The following is a 21,925-nucleotide window of genomic DNA, read 5'->3' on the forward strand; positions in this document are numbered from 1 at the left end:
TAGCAGGGTTTTAACCAGTCTGAAAAGACTAATTTGTTGGGGCTGAGACAGGGTAGAGCTCTCAGAAAAGGAATTTGAGGAATCGAGTGTCCTCAGACTTTTCCATCTGCTCTTCGACAAGGACCTGCCAAGTGACGACGGAATGCCGTGTGTGTGCCCAGCCTTGTCTCGTCTCATCTGTCTCACACTGTGGGCTGGGGCGGCAGGTTCCCCAGCCAGGGAGGGTGGGGGTAAGCTCCTTGGGGAGGGAGAACTCCCAGCTTCCTCTTGCAGCATAGTTCGAGCCTGGTACCATGAGTGCTAGGAGGGAAATGGGTGGGCGGGGAAAGCCGGACGCCAGTTGGTCTTCATCACCGCTCAGAAAGCAACTTGGATCAACACTGCAGTCCGAGTTGGGTCTCTACTGAGGGAGATGGCTGGGACATTTTCCAGAATGCTGGACCTGCCCAAGTGAACAGGACAAGGGCAGGAGGACCCGGCGAAGAATGGTCTCCATGGGCAGGGCGGACCAGAAGCGGGTAGGGTTTGCTGAGAGGAAGAGAGGGGAGTATAGAGATCAATTTTTATTTAAAAAATTACAGACCTGCCTATTTCCTCAAAGAAATGAGTATCGTGCCTTTGTTTCTGCTTTTAAACCTGCTAGAAAAAGTAGAGTGGGAGCTTGGACCCAGGTCTGTGGAGTGTCAGCTGCACTATCGGTGGAATGGGGTCTGAAACCAGAAGGTGTTCTGTCGAGGTTCCTTTGAGTGTGAAGAGCAGAGGTACTCACTTTTCCTCCAAGATAAGGTTCCCTGGGACGCTTGTTAAAAACATTCCCAAGTTCTGCCCCATACCTATTCAATCGGAACTCCAGGGGGTGGACCTGGGAATCTGTATTTAATCTGAAACCCCGGATGAGCCTTCTGTCATCTGGGGTGTATTATAGTCTTACATCAGGAAAGTTCAGGAATTGCTGATAGGTGACAGGACATCTCTAAATGTCCACCCACCCCTATTTTGGAGAAAGGAAGAGAAAAGGGAGACTGAGGCTCACAACACTGGCCTTTAAGGAGTCTGCGATCCCTGAGTCCTTCTGTCCTCTTTGATGTCCCCAACCTGGTACTCGGCAGCCCCAGGACTGTCAGGGTCTTCCATGAACTTGCTGTGCTTACGTCTAGGCACCCAGAGGAGAGCATCGGGGGAGCAGCACTGGGTTTGAGGGGCACAGCCCAGGACAGGGTTTGGGAAACCGGGGTCCTGCCATGGCTCTACCACTGATCTTGGCGGAGTAGCCTTGCGGGGCCCTGAGCCAGGGCTTGACTTTCCTGGGCTGCAGTTTCTTCATCAGTAAAACGGGGACAATTAATGAGCTCACTGATTATCCAATAGTCAATAAATATTCTTGAGATCTAACTGTTAGGGACTGCCTCTTAGGCCTGCAGGAAGTATCCGGTGCGGTATTGGCAGAGGAAATGCTCTGAGCAGTGGGAAGCTCGTTCTCAGCCTTCCCCAAAGGGAGCATCATGGATGTGGGCTGCTAATGGTGTTCCATGAAAATAAAAAGGGTTCTGTATTCAGTTGAGGAAACGCTTGATCTAATTGAATTAAATGGTCTTTGATTTAAGACCTCTCTGAGTCTTTTATTGAATGCGCACTGTACTTGCCAGGGCGAGTGTGTGTGTGTGTGTGTGTGTGTGTGTGTGTGTGTATGCGTGTGTGTAGGGGGTTGTAGTCATCAGATCACCCCAGACTTATTTGTTTGGTGATACCATTAATTATTAGAGCATCTCTCTTTTTTCTCCTCCTTTTAAAAATTGCGGTAGAATATTTATAACATAAAGTTTGCCATTCAGTGGCACTAAGCACATTGTTGTGCAACCATCACTCTCATACCTTTCAGGACGTTTTCATCTCCCCAAACTGAAACTGTCTACCCATTAAGCATTAACTGCCCATTCCCCACTGCGCTGGCTCCTGGAAACCACCATCTTGCTTTCTGTCTGTATGAATTTGACTACTCTCACCACCCCATATAAGGGAAATCACACAATATTTGTCCTTTTATGTTAGGCTTATTTCACTTAGCATCATGTCCTCAAGGTTCATCCATGTTGCCACATGTGTCAGCGTCTCCTTCCTATTAAGGCTGTGTGTATACACTGCATTTTTTTTTATCCATGCATCCATTGATGAATATGTGGGTTGTTTCCACCTTTTGGCTGTTATGAATAACACTGCTGTGAACGAGAATTTACAAATATCTGTTTGAGCTTTGAGTCCCCACTTTCAGTTCATAAATGAAATTGCTAGATGATGGGCTAGTTTTCTGTGGAACACACTTTGGAAACATTGCTCTTTATAGCTCTGCAGGAGTACTGTAAAATGAGAAAATGTCTGACTTTTCTATGGATATCCTGCTCTGAATGGTGCAGTGGGAAAACACCCTGGATTAGGAGTAAGAACTCGAATTCCTCCCTGACCTCTGTGGGCCTTAGTTTCTATAATGGGTAAATAAGTATGATAAACTGGATGATCTTTTGAAATCTAGGACTCTTCGACCTAATGTGGTCCCCTCCCACAGAAGCACGGCATCATGATGGGTGGGGGGTGAAGGGCTCACCTTTGATGAGGGATAATTTAATGTCTTTGTCTTTCAACCTCGACATTTTAATTTTTTAGCTGTAGTTGATTCTTGAGCAACATGGGTTTGAACTGCACGGGTTTGCTTATATGTGGATTTTCTTCCGCCTCTGCCACCCCCGAAACAGCAAGCCCAACCCCTCCTTTTCCTCCTCCTCCTCAGCCTACTCAACCTGAGGAAGATGAAGATGAAGACCTTTATGATGATCCACTTCCACTGAATCAATAGGAAATATGTTTTCTTAATGTCATTTTCTTAATGACATTTTCTTTTTTCTCTAGCTTACTCCCTTGTAAGAACACATTATATAATACATATAACATACAAAATATCTGTTAACTGTTATATGTTATCAGTAAGGTTTCTGATCAATAGTAGGCTATGAGTAGTTAAGTTTTGGAAGAGTCAAAACTTACATGCAGATTTTCAATTCAAGGGGGCTGGGGCATTGGTACCCCTAAACAACCTCCAAGTTGTTTAAGGATCAACTGCATTTTCTTTGCTTTCATAAGGGAAAACAATATTTAGCTTTTTCCTCTCCTTTATGTTTCAGGATCCAAACACTTCTTGGCTAGCTCTCTCTCAGGGCTCCTCTGTCTCTAGGACTGGCATCATGGCCATGGACTTCCTCTGCTCTTTCTGTCTCCCCTCCTCAGTCTAGTGGCTAGTGGGGAAGAGAGAGTTACTGTGTCTCCTCTCCCCCTTTTCTCTTGTTAGAGAAAATCTTTCCTTTTCTTCCCCCATTAGAAACACAAAAGAAAGAGTAGTCCCAGGAGTTTGTGTCTAAGCCACTGAGGGTGAACCTCAGGAATTACCCTTTCCCCTGGGAGATGAGTACTTTTCCACTTTCCTCTTCAGAAGTACAGCCTTTCCTCTCCCAACAGGAATCTCTGGCTGCTCCTTGAATTTTAAATATAATAACCAGGTTTATACATTAAGAAAGCTTTTCCTGGTTCCCTTAGCAACAGCTCTAACTTGGATAGCTCGCCATAGCTCGTTCTAAAGGAACTTGCGCATTTCATTACAATAACATCCCACTGATCCAGAAAGGAAGAAATCTTAACCTTTCAGAACTAGGAAAATCTGAAATTAAGCCACAAAGCAAAACAAAATCCTTTGAGCCCCTGGAATAACGTTCACAAAGTCCCACACTGAAGGCAAGAGCTTTATTTGTAAGAAAAGTCTTTAGACCCTGAGGTTGTATTTACCCTTTTTTAACAAATTCTCCTTGACAGTGAATGAAAAATGGAGAGGGGCTGCTAGCAGCAGACTCGTCAGCAGCAGTGTCAAACCATCTGGCAGCCCGAGGACAAAGGCGACAGAGACACTATAAAAAGCAGATATAATACTGTGCTGTAACAGTTTTGACAGATTTCAATCAAAATGGGTAAAATAAACTAAGTGTTGGTTTTTGTAGAGTTAAGCTTCAGTTATCTGGAAAGCTCATTGGTTTTTGAAGAATTTAGTGCCAGCAGAGCTGCATAGTTGAAGCATCGCTATGTTTTGAACTAAAAAAAAAAAACCTAGCAAGACATCCAAACAAAGATTTCAAATCTATCAATTGTTGGATCCGCAGGGGTATGTCCAGGGCTGGGGCAACGAGTGAGGTCTTGACTAAGACTGAAGCCCTAGATTTTATGAAAGTCTGATGATTCTGTATAGAAGAAAACTGACATTTTAAATGCACAAGCAGTCCTTATGTTTAGGCAGAGCCTGGGAGTTTAGCCTGAGGGCAACTTGCAGTGTTGATTTAGGGAAAGTACTTCAATGGGCTTTGACTCTGTAAAGGTAAAGTGAGCATCCAGTTGTGGAATGGAGTCTGCTGTGCTCTGCATGGTAACAGTAACATAAATGATTGTCTCCCATGGGTAGAGCTGCGTCACAGCCCGGTTCCTACAATTTCTGATTCTTCTGGGGAGATGTGTGATGCAGTCTTATCCAAGACAGGGGATAGTGATGGGAAATCCAGGAAAGACCACTGGGGCAAATCTCCACCACAGGCTGACCCAGGTTCCCTAGGTAGCAGGTCGGTGCCAGCTCGAGGCAACCTGAACTCTCCTGCTGATGTTCCCCCAGACCCGGTTATTCAAGAACAGCTATGCAAGAGGGGTAAAGGGAACCCTCACACACTGTTGGTGGGAATGTAAAATAGTACAGCCCTTATGGAAACCTGTATGGAGGTTCCTCAAAAAACTAAACATAGAGTTACTATATGATCCAGAAATCTCACCTCTGGGTATTTACCCAGATTTGAAATCAGTTTGTCGAAGAGATGTCTGGACCCTGGTGTTCACTGCAACACTAGTCACAGTAGCCAAGTTACAGAAGGAGCCTACGTGTCCATCAGCAGATGAATGGATAAAGAAAATGTGGTATATATACAAAATGAAATACTATTTTGTCTCTAAGAAGAAGGAAAGTCTATCATTTGCGAGAACATGGATGGAAGTGGAGAACATCATGCTAAGTGAAATTAGCCAGACATGGGAAGACAAACACCACAAGTTCTCACTTACGTGGAGAATCAAAAACAACTGAACTCACAGAAGTAGAGAGTAGAATGGTGGTTACAGAGGCTGGGGATGGGGGGAGGGAGGAGGTGATGGTCAAAGGGTACAAAATGTGTTAGGAGGAATAAGGTTGTTTTTTTTAGATCTATGGTACAGCATGGTGAAGATAGTTAATAATAGTGTATTTTACACTTCAAAATTACTAACAGAGTCACAAAAAATGGTAAGTATTTGAAGTGATGGATATGTTAATTAACTTGATTTAATTTCTCCGCATTGTATTCATGAATTACAACATCACTTTATACTCCATAAATATATAATATATAATATAATTATATACAATACAAAGTATATAATACAATTATAAACAGTAAATTTACAATAAAATAAAAAGAAATTAAAAAGAACACCTATGCAAGGTAGACTTTAGGAAATGTGCTGATCCCAGAGTATCGTTCCGATGCCATTAGGAGCCAAGGGCAGGAGCACATTCTTGGGGGTCCCCAGAGAGGAATGGATGTTTCATGCTTAGTCATCCTGGAGCTAGAAATAGGACTTGGAAGGAGCCCTGGACTCCTGGAGGAGAAAATTGCTTTCTGTTCTTGGAGGCGTGGGGAATGAAAAGTCTGGAGGGAAGGTTTCTCCAGGATACCTCCATTGTGGGAGGTAAGTTGGATTCTGCAAAGGGGGACATGTCAGAGATCACAGCGAGACCCCCAGGAGGGGAAGGCTTGCCAGATAAAATTCTGGACATCCAGTCAAATTTGAATTTCAGATAAGCAACAAATAATATTATAGCATAAGTATGTCCCAAATGTTGCATGGGACATACTTATACTAAAAAAAATTGTTGTTTATCTGAAATTCAAATTTCACTGGGAGGCCTGTATTTTTGTTTGCTAACTCTGGCAATCCCAGGAAGGGGACCTCTGTGAAGATCCTCTGCACTGTCCTTCTATCACCTCCAAGCTTTTGGTAAAGTCTCCTTAAGTATTAAAGTTGGCCTCAGCCTCGCTCGGGACACATGAAGGGGGGGTCTGTGGCCACACTTGGAGTGAAGCCACACTGAAGGGAGGGCAGCCACTGCCAGAGGAGTCATGCTGTGGACTGAAGAGGGGTCCTTGGAGAGAAGAGCATGGAGCGGAGAGTGGGGATCTGGGCAGATTTGTAGTTTTTGTGAGCATTTCTGCTGGAGTCCTAGAAAACTTGTTGAGCAGAGCCTGATAAAAGTGTGAGGGCAAGGAGCCTGGGGCCCTGCGCTATTGTGATTTGGACTTTAAAGGGCAGCATGACCTCATAAGCCCATGAAGATCAGAGTTAGGGGCATTTGTAACCTCCAAGTTATCATAACACAATGTTAACATGCAAATTTTCCTGTTGTCTCCATTTCAGCTGAGGCCCCCAAGCTGAGACCATAGGATGTTCTGTGCCCTTGTCCTCTAAATGACGGCTCCAAACCACCTGTGCAGAACTCGCCAAAGAGTGATCCCAAAAGCCAGTCTGAGGACTCTCAGAGCGTCGACTACTGGAGGCTGTAGAAGGGGAGCTTAGGACTCCACCAAGAGATTGGAAAGGGAGGATTTCCTGCAAGTCATTGGGATGTGGTGCAAAGGGCAAGGGGATGCCTGACGTTCAAGGGCTTAGAGCACCAGGCCTGTGTGCCCTGGGGCCTGCCACACCTGGGAACTAAAGGTAGAAGAGCTCAGGGCAGCTGCCTGGAACGGGCTGCACTTGCATTGTGTGGTAGGTCACGGGCGAGTGGACTTTCCCATGGGCCCTGTGCACCCGTGGAGGGTGGCTGGGCTTATGTTTTCTTGAAAAAGGACCCCATGATGAATCTATAAAGAATTATGCTGAGTGAGAGAAGCCAGATCAAAAAAGAATGCATACTCTATAATGCCATTTATATAAAACAAAACCAATCGATAGTGCCAGAAAGCAGCTCAGTGTTGCCTGAGATTGTGGGGGATGGACAGGAGACAGGAATTACTAAGGGCCATAAGGAAACTTCTGGGAGTGATGAAAGAATTCATTATCTTGATTATAGTGCATGGGCCTCTCCAAAAGTCAAAACTTATCAAATAGTGCGCTTTAAGTATGTGCAGTTTATTTATAGATCTCAATAGAGCTATTTAACTTAAAAAGGACTGCATGCGAAAGAGCTTTCTGCCAGGAGAAAGAGGTTGGATCTGCAAGGTGGAGGGGAGAAGGGCTAGGTCAGAAGTTGTTAGCTACAGAGTACTTTGCCTGGGCCAGAAAGGGGTGCCGTGGGATACCCCAGTGGGAGAGTCTCTGGGGAATCCGTCACAGAGGCCCTTGTCACAAAGAGCCAGCATTTGACCACCTGCCTCACCCAGAGGGCACTCCCACCCCTAGACCCCATTCTGCAAGAGCTCGAGGCAGTCAGGTGAATGGCAGAGGCGTGGAAGGGTAGTACTCCAGGGAAATAAGGAGGAAGCCAACCGTGACTCCCTTTCCTATTACAAATTTCCAAACCTGCGCTGGGAGAGCAGCTTTCAAATGGTTGAGAGCCCGGGGTTTTGATATTAGATTTGATCTCAGTTTTTAAATCTAATGACGAATGCTTTGTTAATTCCTGCAAGACCATGGTGTGGAAAAAATAAAAGTTGTTTCCGGCTTTGCATACCAACGAGTCTGGCTCATTCAATAACCAATTACGTTTTGTTATAGAGACTATCTACCTGGTCTACCCTACCTACGGAGGAGCAAATGACGTGCCAATTACTCTTAATCACCTCCGTGGGAAACTAAGAAAAACAGCATGCAAGGGAAGTTTTGCAGAAAAACAACAAAGGCACTTTCTGAGGCAGTGTAGTCATGTGGCTAAGAGCATGGACTCTGAAGCCAGACTGCCTGGATTGAGTCCTGGTTCTTCCACTTCCGGGTTGTATGACCTTGAGCAAGTGGTACGATCTCTGCTTTGGCTATCTCGTTTATGAAATGGGGATCATGATAATAGCTTAGGCTAAGTTGCTCTGCAATAACACACAACTCCAAAAACCCAGTGGCTTATGACAACAAAGATTTATTTCTTGCTTATATCACATGTCCATTGCGGCATGGCCTTGGCTCTTCCCTCTGGGACCAGCCTGAGGAGCAGCCCTGATCTGGAACATTGCTGAGGTCAGGGCAGCAGGAAAAGAGGGGCTGATGGTGGATCTACACGATGGTTCCTAAGGCTTCCTCTTGAAAATAACATGTTTCTTTTGTCTACATTTCCTTGGCCAAAGCCAGTTACATGGCTAAGTTTGATGTCAATGTGGTGGGGAGGTGTAACTGTCCCACAAAGAGGTACAGAGAAGATTTGGAACAATAATACAGTCTACTGCAGTTCTTCTATGTAAAATGCCTAAAATAGCACCAATAAGTGCTATACAAGGGCTGTTATTAATACTTCTTTTTCCATTTGAATTTATTTAGTAGTTTTCCTAAGTAGGCCAGTTGCTCTCAGACCCTGATTGAGAAATAGTCCCTACACTGGGGACTGCCTGATTTGGCAAGAACCATCAAAGCACCAGGGAGGAACCCTAACTGAGAAAGGGTTGGAACCTGGGCCTCAAAGCCTAGTTTAGGGGTCTCATTGAAACATTCTTCTGAACAGGAATAAATAACACTGTGTTTTCCTGGGCCAATCTCTGCAAGTGTCTCCCTGAAAGACAGGCATCAAGGTAATGGGTGATCATGTCTCAGCTATTTCAGGATGATGAGGCCTGCAAGACTCAGCCTCTGCAAAGTTATTCTTGACTCGCTTGTCTCAAGGCAGACAGCAACAGCTCCACTTCTATTAAATGCTTAGACCACGGAGGCAGCAAGCCTGGGCTCTGGGCCAGCCACCCTGTTTCCTGGCCAACAACTTTCCCATGAAGCTCAATGGGGACCCAGACTTTCCCCTCAGGGGTCTGACACGGAAGATCTTTCTGGTGTGTATTCAGTTTAAGTTTTCAACAGGTAAGTCCAAGCCTGGGACCGGAGGTTGTCACTGGATCGGGGGGGGGGGGGCGGGGGGGTTCACCATCCTTGAGCCTCAAGGCCAGAGTGGCTACTGGACAGGGCCCTTCTTGGCTCTCAAAGACTCTTCTCAGCCCCTCAGAGCATTTCGAAGCCCTCCCATCCAAAGCATGAAAGAGACCAAAACTCACTAGACTGTTGCAAGTGGGGAACTAAAGTGGATGAGCCATATTTCAGTTCTTATGACGGCAGCTTTAATTTTATTCTCTTTCTCCTAATGGCTTGCAAACCATTCCAGAATGCAACATGCAGCCACTCTCTCCCTCACCTTATCTCTTTTCTCCTTATCAGTTCAATTCAAAATATCAACCATTTATCAATTATTTTCTGGTGAGTAGGATAGGCACTGACTAAGGGCTTTGGACCATGCAGACAAGGTTTGAATCCCAGTCCTGTTGCTCACAAGCTCTAAGTGAGTAAGTTCACACGTATCTTTACTGCAGGGCCAGAGGTGATAAGGCTGCAGCAGAGCTCTGGAGCACTAGACATTCGTGCTATAGTTAGGTGATGTGGGCTTCCTTGAGGAGGTGGCATTTGAGCTGGGCTTTGAAGGATGATGTTGAGTGTTGTTTGTGTCCCCCGGAAAGATTTGTTCAAGCCCTAACCTCTGGTACCTGTAAGTGCAACCTTATTTAGAAAAACGGTCTTTGCAGATTAATTGAGTTAAGATAGGGAACATAACTGGATTAAAGTGAGCTCTAAACCAGTCACTAGTATCCTTACAAGAAGAGGGAAATTTGGACACAGATACAGACACAAATGCAGGGAGAATGCAATGCGACAATGGCAGAGATTGGAGTGATGTGTCTACAAGCCAAGGAATGCCAAGGATTGCTGGTGGCCACTAGGAGCTGGGAAGAGACAAGGAAGTCTCCTTCCCTGGAGCCTTCAGAGAGATATGACCTTGCTGATGCCCTGATTTTAGACTTCCAGCTCCAGACTGTCAGAGCATCAGTCTCTGTTGGTGTCAGCCACCCAGTTTGTGGGTCGTGTGTTATGGCAGCCCTAGGAAACTGACAGAGATGACTAGGACTTTGAGATGGAGGAAAGGACTCTATGTAGACTGCTACTATGAGCAAATGTAACAACTTTTGAAAGCGTATGGTGTCTTTGGGAAACAATTAGTAATTTGATGTGACTGGAGCAAAGGCTGTGGAAAAGAAGAAGGAGCCAAATACAGCAGAAGATGATGATGGAAGTAAAGGCTGAGCCTTTAGTGCTGGGCTGAGGAGTTGGCCTTTATCCTCTATGGGGTGGGAAGCCAGTACTGTTTTTGACTAGAGCCTGGACTGTGCTTAAGATAAATGCTTTCATTATTTGGAGATAAGACACGGCTATCCCAGTATGGCTTTGAGTTTCTTTTTGTCCTTCTCAATGGTTTTGGCCCCAGTGACATCAGGTGGTGCTGGGCTTTGTGCCACAGGATGGATGACTCAAAGGTAGGGACAGGGTTTTATTTGTCTTTGCATCTTCAGCATGTAGCCCAGTGTAGGTAACATGTTGTATTATTCAGAGCTTTGGCTGTAAGTAAAACATAATTTTGCCTAAGCAACCAGGAAATTCATTGGCTCACAAAACAGGGGGAAAAAATGAGAGGGTGTGTTTGTTTGCTAGAGCTGCTATAACAAATGACCACAAACTTGTGTGGCTTAAAACAACAGAAAATTACTCTCTCACAGTTCTGGAGGCTAGAGGTCTGAAGTCAAGGTGACAGGAAGGTTGATTGCTTCTGGCAGCTGCCAGGGAGGTTCTGTTCCAAGCCCTTCTCTTGGCTTTGGGTGCTGCCAGCAATCCTGGGCATTCCTTTGCTTGTGAAGACCTGACTCCATTTTCTGCCTCCATGGTCACATGGTGGTCTCCTGTGTGCCTATGTCTATGTCTCTTCTCCTCTTCTTATAAGGATACCTGTCATGTTGGATTAGGGCCCACCCTAATCAAATACAACCCCATCTTAACTCTATTACATCTGCAAAGACCCTGTGTCCAAGTAAAGCCACATTGACAGATACTGGGGTAGGACTTCAACGTATCTTTTTGGGGCACACGGTTGAACCCACAAGAGATGGATAGCTGGCTTCAGGTACGGCTGGCTTCAGAGGCTCAAGCAGTGTCATTGGGGCTCTGTCTCTTTAGTGTTCAGATAGGCTATCTGCCTGATGGCCATGAGCAGCCCAAGGATATAAGTATATGGTGATGGTATACATGGTTGCAGGGAAGTGGCAGTAAGCAGTATTCGTGTATCATGATATGGAGGCCAAGAGGGACAGTGAGTTGGGAGAGATGACAGCAAGGCATGAATGGTGAGAAAGAGCAAACCAGAGGCAAATTGAAGACAGTTTGGATAAGGAGCAGAGATAGGGAAGTGGGTGGTGCCAGTGGAGTGCAGCTATTATGTCCAACCTGGACCTTGTTACCTGGTTAGGACAGGTCTCTTTAAAGGGTCCAGTAAAGAACAAGGGTCCAATACCAGGCTGGAGGAAAAGCACTCTTTTTATGTAGAGGTTGGTATCTCCTGACAGGATGGGTGGCGTGGGACCTGTTGCTTTCCCTGTGCAGCTTCCATTCCCCATTCCTTTGGTGACAGCACCATCCTTTTACTTGAGGATAATCTCCCTGCCACCACCCCCCACCCACCCCACCACTGCCAGCTCCAGCTCCAGCTCCAGCTCCTGGGGTCTCCAGACAGTGCATAGGTCTGGGCCCTCAGGAGAGCCACCCCTGATGGGCTCAGGGAAAGGCCTCCTGTCTGTCTAGTGAGTCCTAATCCCTAGATTTTTTCTAGAGCTATTGGGGAAGAGAAGCACTCCTCTCCGTGGGAGGGCAGGAGGGGAGCTAAACTGGTGGGATGTAAGTGTGAGGCTGCTGGGGACCATCTGTGCCACCACGTGGGAGAGGCTGCTGCTGGAGGAAATCAAGACAGAAGAGAGCAGAGCTGAGAAACGCACAGAGAGAACCTGAGGTCCAGGGACATGGTCAAGCAAATGCATGTGGCCAAGCCTAAAACAGCATCTTCCAGGGCACTTCCCAGAATCCACGTGGGCCAATGGATTCCCTTCTCTGCTTCAACCGAGTAGGCGTGTGAGTAGGCGTCCCCTCTCCTAAGCAAGAGGCCAGACTCCACAGGGCTGCTGCTCAGACACCTCGGCCTTTGGTCGGGTTGCACTGCAGACAGCTAAAGGTGGCCCTAATGCAGAAGGCCGTGGGGTTCCACTTTCTCCTCTTGCCCCTAAGCATTTTGTTAAGAAGAAAGCAGAGGCTGGATTGGTGCTGCCTTGAGCTTCTCTGATCTTACTCTTTATGCCTGGTGTTCCCCCAGGCTGTGGCTGTGGGGACCACCCTAAACTTTTCTCTGAATTTCTTGGCCCGCTATGGCTAATACTGAGTTGTAAGCAGTTCCATCACACACCCTTGCTAAAAATAGTTTTTATTTAATTCCATGTGGATGCCTTGTACTTAGTGCTTCTGACTTTCACATCTTATTTGATCTTCACGACAACCGTGTAAGAGAGGCAAGAGTCCTGGGGCCACATGTGGCCTTCTGGATCCTTGAGTGAGCGCTTTTGACTGAATCCAAATTTTACAGAACAAATCCTTTTAATAAAGGAATTTGTTCTGTGAAGTTTGGATTTGGTCTAGAGGCTGCACTCGGGGCTCTGGAGAGCCACACGTGGCCTTGAGGTTCCCCACCCCTGGCAGGGCCGATATTATTATTTTTGTTATTTCCACCAATATACAGATGAGGAAACTGAACGAGTGGTTTAAGGGTACATGACTACAGTGTGATTGCTGTTGAGCTATAATCACAAAGAAGTGAGATGGGGTCCTGTTCATCCATTTATCCACTTATTTGTTCAACAGACATTTATTACAGATCTACAAGAGCCAGGTTCTTTGCTAGTTTCAATAAAGTTTAAAATAAGCGAATAAGACGTGAGTTCTGCCTTCAAGGATTTCATGGTCTATGAGGAATGTTAAAGGCATGTTTCTAAATTATAATATTAAAAAGACAGGAAAGGGTAGGTTTTATGAGTGGCCCAGGTAAAATGCTGTGGAAATTCAGGGGAGAGAGATTATTTACACCAGGGAATACTCGTGGACACCTTTGGAAAGCAAGTAGGATGTGGACGTACATGGATGTGGCGAGAACCATTCTGGGAGGAGGGAAAGCATGAACAAAGTCAAAATCATGGGGACCCCAGGGGATCAACCAAGAGCTGAACTTGGCTGGAACACGGACATGAGGGGAGGAGAGGAGAGCTTGGAAAGCTGGGTTCAGAGACAGATCTTGGAAGGCCAGGAGGGCCAAGCTAAAGAGGTTGGGCTGTATTCTGTTATGAGAGCTTTTTTTTTTTAAGCAGGAGCTCCACATGGTTTCTTTATGAAAACTAACCTGAGTAGTGTAGACAGTAGTTGGAAGGGTGGAAGAATGAATGTAGAAATCCGTTTTCCAGGCAAGAAGTTATAAGGTCTAGCTAAAGTAAGGGAATGTTCTGGTTATTTATTGCTTTGTTAACGTATCATCTCAAAATGTAATGGCTCAAAATGGCAACAATTTTATTTTTATCTCACAATTGTGTAGATTGAGAATTTGAGTAGGGCTCAGCTGGGTGATTCTTCTGTTCCATATAGCGTTACCTATAGTCACTCAGTGGTATTCAGCTGGTAGGCTGGGATGGTTGGGAGCGCCCAAGACAGCTTCCCTCACATGCCTGGCTTCTTGGAAGAAATGGCTGGAAGGCTGAGGTCAGTTGAGCCCTTCTCCCTCGCCATGTAGTTTCAGGGCCTCTCCAGCAGTCCAGGGCTCTAAGACTGAAGATTCTAGGAAAGGAAGTAGAAATCACCAATCTCTTAAGTCCTGGCCCTGGTGAGTGACACAGCATCACTTCTTTCATATTTATTGGTTCACATAGCCACAGAGCTCACCCAGATACAAGGGATGCTGGGACATAAACTCGCTTTACAATGGGAGCATTGTTAAAAAGCTATGTACATCTTTTTTCCACCACAGGTAATAATGGGAAAGGACAGAGAATGATAGATAGAAGGTAAATTATAGAGGGAGAAGTGACAGGACTTGGCAACTGCTTGGAGTCATTCATTCATGAAATATTTATTGTGCAGTTACTAGGTGCCAGTCAATGTTACAGATACTGAGGACACAGTAGTGAATAAAACAGATAAAAACCCCTACCCCCATAGTATGCTAGTGGATTGGAGAGTGAAGGATGGCACTAAGATTTCCAGTGTCTGTACCTGGCAGCATGGTGGTGCCATTGTCAGATGTGGGGGCCCCAGGGAGGCCAATTGGAATTCAGGTTTGATGGCATAACCAAAAAACTAAGTGCTCAATTCTCTAGCACTTAGGCTAAAGGAACAACCCCAGTAACCGCCCTCCAACTCCAAGCTATTGAGGAAATCCAGGATTTTGCTTCCAACCACAGACAGTGCCTGTGAGATTACAAAGAGAAAAACAGACACTTTAACGACCTCTTAGATTTCCTGCCTTCCTTGGGCAGGAAAAGCATGTGGAATCATGCAAATCCCCAGTTCACCAATCCTTAATTCATGGACAATCTTGTTTCAACAATAATTCTACCCACTCCTTCTTCCAGATTATTTTGAATAAATCCCAGCCATCATATTATTCTGTCTTAAATATTTTAGTATGTATCTCTAGACAGTGACTTAAAAAAATAAACACAATATTATTATCACACCTAAAAATTTAACAATTTCTTTATGTCATATCTAACCAGCATTAAAATTTTCCCTATTGTTATATACATATGGTTTGTTCTAATCAAGTGCCACAAAAGGTCCAGACATTATGTTTGCTGACACGTGTTTTGTCCCTTGATCTTGATCTATAGTCTCTCTCTTCCATCTCTCTTTCTCCCTTTCTTTTGCAGTATCTTCTTCATCAATGGGGGATACCTTCGAAGACCCCCAGTAGATACCTGAAATCTCGGACAGTACCAAACCTTGTATATACTATGTTTTTTCCTATACATACATACCTATGGTAAAGTTTAATTTATAAATTAGGCACAGTAAGAGATTAACAACAGTAACTAATAATAAAATAGAAAATTTATAACAATATACTGTAATAAAAATTTATGTGAATGTAGTCTCTCTCTCCAAATATCATATTGTAGTGTACTCATCCATTTTTGGACCACGGTTGACTGTGGATAACTGAAACTTCAGAAACCAAAACTGTGGATAAGAAGGGACTATTGTAATTTCCTTGCAGTTTCTTGTTGAAGAAATCAGATTGTTTGTCCTGTAAAATCTTCCACAGCCTGAATTTTTCCACCAGACTGCTTTCCTATGGTGATGTTTAACATCTTTCTCTGTCCTCTGTGTTCCCGGTAAATTGGTGGTAAAATACAGAGGCTAAGTTAGATTTAGGTTTGATTTTCTTGACAAGAATAGCTAAGAGGTCGGATTGTGTATTCCACCAGAAGTCACGTGTCAGGTTGGTTTCCTTTTTGTGATGTTAGCATCCATTGCCAATTTTTGTCTAAATCCAGTATTTTCAGGGGTTATAAAGCCATGATGTTCCAATTCTAGCATTCTTTTGTCATTTTTGTCAGCTGCAATACTTCTCTAAAGAGAAATTTCTCCCACATCAACTATTTGGCTATCCCAAGATATAACTACATAGGAAAGGCAAGATAAATGCTGCATTTTTTTTTTGTGCCTCTATCTGCCTGTTTTCAAAATCATGAGATTGTTCTCTTACCATCTTCAAAGTTAACCAGTGAGTTAGCTTTTTTGTTTTTATTATTGTAAACCCATGTACTTAAACATATTTAATATGTTTCAATTCATTGCCATTATTATCATTGTGACACTCAAATTGTGCCTCCAACCTTGGGACAGTGGGAGCCTCTTCAAGTTCACTCCTGAGTCTTTTTTTTCACAAATTAGTCATTTTTGATATTTTGTTTCCTTTGCTTTCTGTTATGACAAGATGTTCCAAGCTCATTTTGTATATTTCCTGCCTCAGAGCTGGACTCAGCCATTTCTCCAAGGAGCCCTGGTTCCATTAGTGGGAATTAGTATTTGTAGACCACAATTTATAGCCACTTTGTAAACCACAGTTTGTAGCCACTAAGGGTGCTCATGGCCGGGGGGTGTGGTGGGGGGTCTCGTTGTTGCTAAGCCTTTTCAGTAGGCAGAGCTAGGAAATAGCCTTTTTTCTTTAAAATGACAAAATATCATCATCAATTCATACTGAAACTTTCAGTTCTAATTCAGTACTTGGAAGTTTTTCTTAACCTCATCTATCTTGCTTTCTCCTACACTGAAAATCCTGGTTCTTGGCCGGGAGCGGTGGCTCACGCCTGTAATCCAAGCACTGGGAGGCCGAGGCGGGCGGATCGTTTGAGCTCAGGAGTTCGAGACCAGCCTGAACAGGAGCGAGACCCCGTCTCTACTAAAAAAATAGAAAGAAATTAATTGGACAGCTAAAAAAAATTAGCTGGGCATGGTGGCGCATGCCTGTAGTCCCAGTTACTTGGGAGACTGAGGCAGGAGGACCGCTTGAGCCCAGGAGTTTGAGGTTGCTGTGAGCTAGGCTGGTGCCATGGCACTCTAGCCTGGGCAACAGAGTGAGACTCTGTCTCAAAAAAAAATCCTAGTTCTTGACAATATAACAGAATTACTCATTTCTTTTAAGCCACAGTATATATGTAACAGTCTCAGAATAAAATTACCACCAGAACAGTATGATTACTGAAAATGGGTCTGGAATTTTTTTTAGTTTGTTTGTTTGTTTCTTTCTTTCTTTTAGACAGTTCTTTTTTCCCTTAGGATATACCCCACTAGGAATACACATTCAAGTTTCTATGCTTTAAAGTCATTTGGAATAGTTTTTCTCTGTGTGTTTACATTTCACGTTAGATAAAGAGTTAACATTCATTTTTTTCATTTGCTTTAGAATTTTAGTAATACCCCTTTTTAAAAATTTTAATTTGGTTATAGTTATGTATACAAAATATTTACATGGCTCCAAAGGCATATCTACAAAACAAGGTATATTCAGAGAAGTCTGGCTTTTATCCTTGTCTCCCTACCCTATTCCTTCTCTTTCCCTATAGATACCTTTTAAAAAAATTATGGCTTACCTTTGGTGAAATATATATATATATAAAAATATATACAATCATGTGTCGCTTAACAACAGGGATGTGTTCTGAGAAATGCATCGCTGAGCAACTTCGTGGTTGTGCAAACATGATGGAGGGTACTGGCCAAGCCTGGGTGGCATAGCCCACCACATACCTAGGCTGTCAAGTTAGCCTATTGCTCCTGGACTGCAAACATGTACAGCATGTCACTGTACTGAATGCTGGAGGCAATTATAACATAATGGTAAATATTAATATTTGTGTATCTAAACGTAGAAAAGGTATAGTAAAAATATAATACTATAATGTTATACCACTGTACTTATGTGGTCCATCATTGACCAAAGCATCATTTTACAGGGCATGATTGTACATAAATACATCTCCTTTCTCAAATTCCATACATGCTTTTCTCCACCTTCCTCTTTTCCTTGGAGGTGACTTCAAAACAGACCTTCCCTTGGAATTTGGCAAAAAAGGTTCCTACCCTGGCTCCCTGCTCTGCACCTCCTACTTTACAGGGCCCCACATATCACAAACACAAACAGTACACTTATTAACAAGCCTGCAGGTGCCTCGGATACTAGGCCACCAGCACTCAGCACTGACACAGGGAGATGCAGGGCCCTAAACATCCTCTCCATAACTAACATCACTCAGGCCCCAGGGAAATACTCCTCACCTCTTGCGCTTGGGCCTCCAAACAATGGTGACTGTGTCTAATGCCAGGAATGTGTGTGTGTTGTGCTGCTGCCACCATTGGAGATGGACACAGCTTTGACTTATGGGGAGGATTTGAGCAAGGAACATGCTCAAGTAAGAGCAAAGACAAATAAGCTACCTTGTCCGATCCTTCCTCCCAGCGCAGATGCAGTGGATTCTCGCGTAACAAAATATAGTTCCGCGGTAATGCCAAGTGTGTCTGTTTCTCTACAGCCTTGCCAAGATCATGCTGTAAAACTGCTGGATTTTGACCAATCCAGTAGGGGATAAATAGTATCTATGTAGTTTAAATTTTTTTTATTTTTCTTATTATGAGTGGGGTTGAACATTTTTGTGTGTGTGATTAGGACCACTTGCATTTCTGGGAATTATCTATTCATATCTCTACACCATTTTTTGTGATGTTACTGGTCTTTTTATTCTCTATTTTTAGAAGCTCCTCATATACAGGGATATGGACATTTTGTCTGTGAATACCTGGGTCCTTCTCAGTTCTACACTCTGGATTAGGAGATTTGGGGGATTCGCCAAAATATAAGGCATCATCCATACCTCCAAAGGAGCTTCAAAAATTAAATAGCAATAAGAGATACAAGTAATTTCATGAAACAATAAGAAGAGAGAGATCTCGAAGGGATACAGAATTAATTGCCAGATATAATACCCAGAAGTTCAGAGGAAGGGAGCGATCAGGCTATGGAACCCTGAAGATCACATTAAAGGAGGAGTTGGATCTAAATTGGATCTCGAGGAATAATTGGAAACCTATGAGAGACAGTTGGAAGGTGGGACTCCCACACATGGTGGGGAGAGCTTGGAAAGCTGGGTTGAGGAGTGTGGTCTTCTTGAGTCGGCCACAGGAGGAGGATGACATGTGCTAAGGTATCAAATGAGAAAATACAGGACATGGCCTGGAGGCCAGAGGACATTACACCAACGACTCCAAAACCTTGCTCTGCCCTGAGATGGAGTGAGCCACACACACTCCTATCCGCCCCCTCTAATACTCTCGGAGGGAGAGAAGCAGCAGGGGTGGCGGGAAGGCAGAGAGACAGGGTATTTTTCTTAAGAAGGATGAGTGTTGCCTAAAGGGACTGCTTAAATGATCAGATCAGACAGAGACTCCAACTGGATTAGGCACTTAGCTCATGCCGCCCCCATCACATGTGGAGGGAAGAGGCAGGGGCTGAGGAAGAAGACCAGAGGAGTTATAGACAAAATCAAATATTTACGTCTCTCCACACATCACATCGTGGTTTAACCTTTGTTTTTTGACCCTATTATATAATAGCACTGCAAAGGACAGAACGTTTGTGTCCCCGCACTCCAAATGTTGAAATCCTACTCCCCCAATGTGATGGTTTTGGCCTTTGGGAGGTGATCAGGTCATGAGCGTGGAGCGATTAATGCCCTTATAAAAGGGACCCCAGAGAGCTCTCTCACCCTCTTTCTGCCACGTGAGGATACAAGGAGAGGTTGTCAGTCTGCAAGCTGGAAGAAGGTCCTCCTCAGAACCCAGCCAAGCTGTCACCCTGATCCCAGACTTCCAGACTTCAGCACGGTGACAAATAAATGTTGGTTGTTTAAAACCATGCAGTCTCTGGTATTCTGTTAAAGCAGCCGGAACTGACTAAGGCAAATACCTGTCTCATAGCGCTGTTTGAGATGATGGCCAAAGATAATCCATGGAAGGTGCTTAGCAAAGTGCCTGGCTCATAATCAGTGCTAAGCAAGTGTTAGCTATTGTTATCAGGTGATCAAAAGAGTTGCTGGGGGAGTGAACGCATAACTAAATCAAAGAATGACTGGCCGATTGGCAACAGTCCTCGATAAGAACAGGAAGAGTGTGAGGGTCAGACGAGCCTCACGCCCCATCCCCCCTGCTGAGAGCCATGACTACCCCCTGCCTGGACCCACACTTGCCCCAGCAAGAGCCTGTGCTGGTCTGACACACAGATTCTTTGGCTGTGTTTCTCTGACAATTATAACTGAGGAATTCAGCTTATTTTGGGTGAAATCCTTGGAAGTCCAAGTTCAGATCTCAGTCTGGGCAATGCAGCCACATTTTCCAATGAGTAACTCCCTCCAATATAACTCCTGGCAAATGATCCTATCTTTCACTGAGACAATGTGCCGTCATTCGTGGTAAATAGTAAGACCACTGCGTGGGGCTTGACTCATCTGTCAGAGAAGGGATATTTTGAAACCTTGACCTCATTTGCAAACGTGTTTGCACATACCTTTTGTCAGATGCAACTTTTCCGTTCTGGATTTAGCTCCTCCAGATTTTTCCTGAAATGAAAGATGTAACTATGAAGAGAGATAGAGAAACTTTTAACAGGTCTTGACTTCAGGTATGTCCTGGGGGAGCTCATCTGTGTCTGGGCCAACTTTCTGTTGACTCTGGAGCCAGCACTAGGGAGACAGAGAAGGAAAGTACCAAAATGATAACAGCTGCCACTTACCGAGGGCTTACCTGTGTGCCAGCACCGTGCTAACCACTTTATGTACAGCAGCTTCTTCACCTGCATTATCACCCTGACACATAGGAAATGGAGACCCAGAGAGGTTAAGTGACTTGCTCAAGGTCATGATATGAAATATGAATTCAGGCTGCCTGTCTCCAAAGTGACTCTGTTTAACCACTGCTCTAGACACTACCTGGATATTACCTGCCTTACAGCATCAGCCAAGAGCATCTGGCCCTCTGGTTGGGGACCTGGAGAGAGTTCTGGGTGTTTTCTCAGGCTCTCAGGCATTGTGGGGAAGAGAAGATAACTAACTGAAGGTCTCTGTGATTTGCAAATAGACACTTTGGGGAAAGAGTGGGCAGCCCGGTAATCTCCCTCAGGCATCTAGGTCTGCCTCCCCATCTTCCTGACACCCCATGTCCTCCTCTCCACGCTCTGTCTGAACACGAGCCCCATGGCCCTGAGTTCTTTGCCTTCCCTCCCCAAACCGCCACTGAAACACACCAGCATCTCCTGCATTCTAGCAACTTTTACTGAAATGCTCCGTGTTGTTTCTTCCACGTATAACCCAGTGTTTCGCACACAGGAGGTGCACCACAGCATTGCTGTGGATGAGGAGTGGGCAGGTGACTTAGGGCTGAGTCCCAGCTCTGCCCTGACTTGCTGTGTGATCTTGGGTGAGTCTCCTGCTTGCTACCTCATCCATGAAATGACTAGGTGGCTTCTCTGGACTCTTTGACCTGTTAAGGTCTAGATCCTGTGATTCCTACACGTGCATCTGAAGGACAGACTCGGGCTCTGGAACCCCTTTGAGAAAGCTGGGTTCCTGGCCAGGGCCCTGTGTCTCCTGCCTGCAGCCAACTTTCCTATTCCAGGTGATGGAAAATAGTGTTATTATTAGTGTGCTCACAATCATCAATGTGTTCAATAGAAGGATATTAGGAAATCTCCTTTCATAGGTGTGTTTAAGGACAGAGCAGAAACCACTATTTCCTAATATGCCAAAAACTCTGCACAACTAATTATAAAACTTTAAATATAAAATTTGGGGAAATGAGGGACTTTGATTGCATTTCCCAATGGTGTTCCTCACACCCAAGAGCTGAGGCTAGGCCAGAAGCAAAGGGGAGGCACCGTGACACACTGCACCAGCAGTTCCTTAGGACAGCTTCCCAACCACCTGCGGCCAGACTCTTCCCAAGGACAAAATTAGCTAACTTGACTAGAAATTCATGTTCTTGTACAAATGGGATTTCGGAGGGAATCATCATCTCACTCTCAGGTGACATGTGTATCTATCTTACGGTGACACCCCATAGTTATAGTCCAAGCCAAAAGAGCCATTTGAATGGTGGGAAGTTTGGGGCAGATAGATGGGCAGTACCACAGGAAGCTCATGGGGAAAACTTCTGGGCTGATAGGACCTTGCAA

This window comes from Propithecus coquereli, unplaced genomic scaffold (assembly GCF_000956105.1).
Source record: "Propithecus coquereli isolate 6110/MARCELLA unplaced genomic scaffold, Pcoq_1.0 Scaffold482, whole genome shotgun sequence".
NCBI classification, from domain to species: domain Eukaryota; kingdom Metazoa; phylum Chordata; class Mammalia; order Primates; family Indriidae; genus Propithecus; species Propithecus coquereli.